Raw genomic sequence first — 6,212 nt, 5'->3', positions numbered from 1 at the left:
ATAAAACAATTTTAGATGCTGGGTTTCAAATCACACCGTCAATGTCGGATACCTGAGTTAAAGCACCGACGTTTTGTTAGCTAGTTTGATGAAAGAATACAAGGACTCTGGTCGGACTAGAATGTGTATAAAAATCAGGGACTTTAAACACTCGGCCATGGACGCCCTGAATATCTTGTATACTTTCTCTATCACAAACAAAAAGTAAGAGTTTACGACGCAACACATTTGTACATGGTAAGAAAATTAGCGTATAGTAATACACAACGTTTAAACAAAACTTCTGTGGTTTATTTATAAAATCTGCCAGTGTATAAAAGAATAAATGTAATAAAAACTTTGTATACCAGTTCTATGATGGCGTTAAATATCAATGTGATATGGCGAATGTCTTCTCCTTTGCGTTTTTGGTCCAAATTGCAGATACTGAAAAGTAAATGATGGTGTTGTAATATTTCCTTCTGCACAATTATTTCTTTATATATCTAGTTCTACAGATGACGGATGTGGGTCCAGTCAAACGCGAAAAGGGGCCAAGTGTAACGTACATTGTTGAGTATCAATGTCAATGTCTCATTTAGTTTTTAAAGTTAAGTAATCTTTTATGATATTATATGAATATGAATACATGTATTATGAAAATAATATGAATTATTATCAAAATACTCTCTCGATATTTGTTTCTCTGTCACCGTAGACGGAACACACTTGCAAATTTGAAACCAAAAGAATTATAAAATAGTTTCGTCACATTTTAGTAAGCTATTGCTGTGCTTGATTGTTTTCGTGCAAATGAACAATGTGCATGAACACATCTGCGGATGTTTCTAAATTCTTTACTACTTCATGTGCTGCTGAACAGCTCAATCAAACCGAGCCTGCAACATTTTCAATTTGCCGTGTTGGGCTTTCTGAGGGATTCTATTTTGTTTTCGTGCAACTTACAATCCAGAAACTGTTCGTTTTACTTACTAAACATTTGCAAAGAACATTTGTAGGCTACTGACCTTCGAACAAAATTTTATATGGAATTCTACAAGAACAGATGTCAATAAAATGATTGATTTTGGTGTCTTAAGTTCATAAAGAACGCTTATTTTCATTTATTTTGGTACCAAATTATATCGCTTCGTGCGAATTACTATCAATGAATGTGCAATTTTCACACAATTCAAACAATATTCTCAAAAATCACAAAACGTAGGATAATGCACTTTGTATTGTCATTTGAAGAAAATTAACTCGCATATGATACGCTAGGTTTTGTTTTGATTTCAGAAACGTTGGTCACCTTAATTTAACATAATAAGGTTCTTACCGGGGCTCAGCAGTCGCCATTTTCTCGTGGGTATTACTTTACAAAGTCACGTGATCCCCCCCCCCCCCCGTGAATAAACAAATTATTAAAAACTATTACTCAATTATTACAGACATTATTATATTAAAAGGAGCCAACTTACTTATAAATAAAATCATGCTTTTTAATATAAATAGATATATCTAAAAACAACAAAATGTTTCCTAACAAAGTAATAACTGAAATATGTAGTGAATAAGTCTTAAGTATTTGCATGATAATATTGTTTAATAAATTACATTGACTACAGTTATCATTTATCCTTTTTTCACATTACTGTACTGTTCTCGCCAACCTTTGTTTCTATAATTCCCAATTGACAACATTAATGCTATATTTACATGTTATAATTCGTGCGTTTTTTTACTTTAAACGAAGAGCTTCGTTTGATTTACCGTTTTGCCGCTTATGTTGGTACATGTTCCTTTCTCTAAATTATTGTTGTAAATTACCGTGTTGATTATGTTTTCAATATGGATTTTTTATGTTTTTCCCTCATATGTTCCTCTTTGCGTAGTAGGAGGTATATCTCATATGTATGGTCAAATGTTAGAGTCAATGAATAAAAAATTAACCGATTGGCGCAAATACATACAATATTGATGTTACAACGCATCCGAGAGATCGCCCTTTTCCTGATTTTATAATGGCAACAAATAAACCATGTAAACATATTAGGATAAGTATACAGAAAAGTAAACAAAAAACATTGCAAAGATAGTGATACAATTCCGTTTCTGAAAGTGAATGTTTTTACGAGGAAAGATGCGATTATAGATGTCTATGTATTTCAACCTTTATAGACTTATGGAAATTAGTGCTACATTTCCGTTCACTTGAGCTAAAATTGGCCAAAACCTAATTGTAACATGTCTGGCAGAAAAAACTGTAAAATTGCAATAAATGCAGAAATAACCTACAATTTTGAGAAAGAGAAGCCCCAATTTTAACACGTTTCTGACACGCCTCATGGATGAATTTACTGTAACTATGATCGCAAGACAAGAAAATATTATAATAACTGTATATATTCTACAAAGCGTTAATCTTAAAATGATATTGTAAATTTAAAACTTCTAGTAATAGGGATATTTGTCAACAGCACTAAAACACAAGTAAAAGTTTATGGTAAAATTTGCGTTGTTGGACATTGAGTCTGTTGAAAAGAGTTAATGTAAGGAACAATGTCTCTCATAAACTGGCTATCAAACCTAATTTGTTATTGTTTCATATATTTATTTCATTATATCTGTTTAAAGTATTGGTCACTTCTATGGCGTATTGCAAAATTGTATGAGAAATTTTTCGTTCAATAATATGTTCTGAAACAAAAAAATGTATGAGGTTATAAATATGTATATATATGAACGACAAAAAGAAACGTAAAATAATAATTAAAATAAACGATTAAGGAATCAACGTTTTATAGCATGTTTGCACTTCTGTACAGTTTTATGCGTTTGGCAATCATTAAGTACAACTGGGTCAGTGTGTCAGGAAGTTCATAAAATTTATTGTCTTAAAATTTTGAAAAGTATGATAAAAACAATATTATGCTTCACCTGATGTGAATGTAAATCGTTTCACCTTTTCGTCAATTTTACCTTTATTATTCAATAAACAACATTAGATATCTAAGATTGACAATTACGTTAAATGTAAAACAAACGTCAATATGACATTTCTTCAAGCTGTTTCAATGAAGTTAACAGTTGACCGAAGTATAATAAAGACCATGTCAGAAATAAAGAGGACGCAAACTTGCTAAAGATAACCTTTGATATTAGACTGTGACGCTAACTTTAAAGCAGTGTGCTTAGAATATTGTTTATGCACATAATGTTCATTAACTAAACGTTTAATTCGATTATTTAAGGGTTAAGAAAATTTGTGACATTAATGTAATGGATCAGTCTTCTTAGCAAAAGAAGTAATTCTTAGTAAGTTCATTTTTGCAATTTATGAAATAATAATGTCACATCTTAGTAATTATGTCGGCAAGAGATGATGATTACTGAATACTTACAAATGTACCTTACACGTAGGGTACAAAATGGGCGCAATTTAATAATACACTTGCCTTTTGTTACAAGCGTAACACTAAGACGCATGTGAATTCAATATCATTTGCAACAAGTTAATTCTGATGTCTAACAATTTTAAAGGCTTGTGCTGTAACACTTGTAACAACCTGTAACATTTGTACCAATCATGTGTGAAATTTTCATTTCATTCTCAACTCTCATAACATTTGTAACAATGCTGTAACAACTATGTAACAACCTTGTAACATCTATGTAACCCTATTAATTCCGATGTCTGTCCATTTTCAAGGCTTGTGCTGTAACACTTGTAACAACCTGTTACATTTGTAACATATAATTATATAATGTGTGAAATTTTTATTTCATACTCAACTTTCGTAACATTTGTAACAATGCTGTAACAACTATGTAACATCCTTGTAGCATCTATGTAACCTTATTAATTCCGATTTCTGGTCATTTCCAAGGCTTCTACTGTAACACTTGTAACAACCTGTATCATTTCTAACAATTATCTGTGAAATTTTCATTTCATTCTCAACTCTCGAAACATTTGTAACAATGCTGTAACAACTATGCAACAACCTTGTAACATTTATGTAACCCTATCTATTCCGATTTCTGTCCATTTTAAGGCTTACGCTGTAACATTTGTAACAACCTGTAACATTTGTAACACTTATGTGTGTAATTATCATTCTATTCTCAACCTTCGTAACATTTGTAACAATGCTGTAACAACTATGTAACAACCTTGTAACATCTATGTAACCCTATTTATTCCGATTTCTGTCCATTTTAAAGGCTTACGCTGTAACATTTGTAACAACCTGTAACATTTGTAACAATTATGTGTGAAATTTTCATTTCATTCTCAACTCTCGTAACATTTGTAACAATGCTGTAACAACTATGTAACAACCTTGTAACATCTATGTAACCCTATTTATTCCGATTTCTGTCCATTTTAAAGGCTTACGCTGTAACATTTGTAACAACCTGTAACATTTGTAACAATTATGTGTGTAATTTCCATTTTATTCTCAACCTTCGTAACATTTGTAACAATGCTGTAACAACTATGTAACAACCTTGTAACATCTATGTTTCCCTATCTCTTCCGATTTCTGTCCATTTTAAAGGCTTACGCTGTAACACTTGTAACAACCTGTAACATTTGTAACAATTATTTGTAAAATTTTCATTTCATTCTCAATTCTCGAAACATTTGTAACAATGCTGTAACAACTATGTAACAACCTTGAAGCATCTATGTAACCTTAGTAATTCCGATTTCTGACCATTTATAAGACTTGTGCTGTAACACTTGTAACAACCTGTAATATTTGTAACAATAATGTGTGGCCATTTTCATTTCATTCTCAACTCTCGTGACATTTGTAACAATGCTGTAACAACTATGTAACAACCTTGTAACATCTATTTAACCCTATTTATTCCGATTTCTGTCCATTTTAAAGGCTTACGCTGTAACACTTGCAACAACCTGAAACATTTGTAACAATTATGTGTGTAATTTCCATTTTATTCTCAACCTTCGTAACATTTGTAACAATGTTGTAACAACTATGTAACAACCTTGTAACATCTATGTAACCCTATCTCTTCCGATTTCTGTTCATTTTAAAGGCTTACGCTGTAACACTTGTAACAACCTGTAACATTTGTGACAATTATTTTTGAAATTTTCATTTCATTCTCAATTTTCGAAACATTTGTTACAATGCTGTAAAAAGTATGTAACAACCTTGTAACATCTATGTAACCTTAGTAATTCCGATTTCTGACCATTTATAAGGCTTGTGCTGTAACACTTGTAACAATTATGTGTGTAATTTCCATTCTATTCTGAGCCTTAGTAACATTTGTAACAATGCTGTAACAACTATGTAACAACCTTGCAACATCTATGTAACCCTATCTATTCCGATTTCTGTCCATTTTAAAGGCTTACGCTGTAACACTTGCAACAACCTGTAACATTTGTGACAATTATCTGTGAAATTTTCATTTCATTCTCAATTCTCGAAACATTTGTTACAATGCTGTAACAACTACATGTATGTAACAACCTTGTAACAATTATGTGTGTAATTTGCTATTTTATTCTCAACCTTCGTAACATTTGTAACAATGTTGTAACATTTATGTAACAACCTTGTAACATCTATGTTACCCTATCTCTTCCGATTTCTGTCCATTTTAAAGGCTTACGCTGTAACACTTGTAACAACCTGTAACATTTGTGACAATTATCTGTGAAATTTTCATTTCATTCTCAATTCTCGAAACATGTGTTACAATGCTGTAACAACTACATGTATGTAACAACCTTGTAACAACTATATAACCTTATTAATTCCGATTTCTGACCATTTATTAACACTTGTAACAACCTGTAACATTTGTAACAATTATCTGTGAAATTTTCATTTCATTCTCAACTCTCGTTACATTTGTAACAATGCTGTAACAACTATGTAACAACCTTGTAACATCTATGTTACCCTATTTATTCCGATTTCTGTCCATTTTAAGGCTAACGCTGTAACATTTGTAACAATTATGTGTGTAATTTCCATTCTATTCTGAGCCTTCGTAACATTTGTAACAATGCTGTAACAACTATGTAACAATTATCTGTGAAATTTTCATTTCATTCTCAACTCTCGTGACATTTGTAACAACGCTGTAACACCTATGTAACAACCTTGTAACATCTATGTAACCCTATCTATTCCGATTTCTGTCCATTTTAAAGGCCTACGCTGTAACACTTGTAACAACCT

This window comes from Ruditapes philippinarum, unplaced genomic scaffold, assembly GCF_026571515.1.
Source record: "Ruditapes philippinarum isolate M1 unplaced genomic scaffold, ASM2657151v2 ctg3072_1_1_1_1, whole genome shotgun sequence".
NCBI lineage: Eukaryota > Metazoa > Mollusca > Bivalvia > Venerida > Veneridae > Ruditapes > Ruditapes philippinarum.
This window is presented reverse-complemented; position numbering follows the sequence as displayed.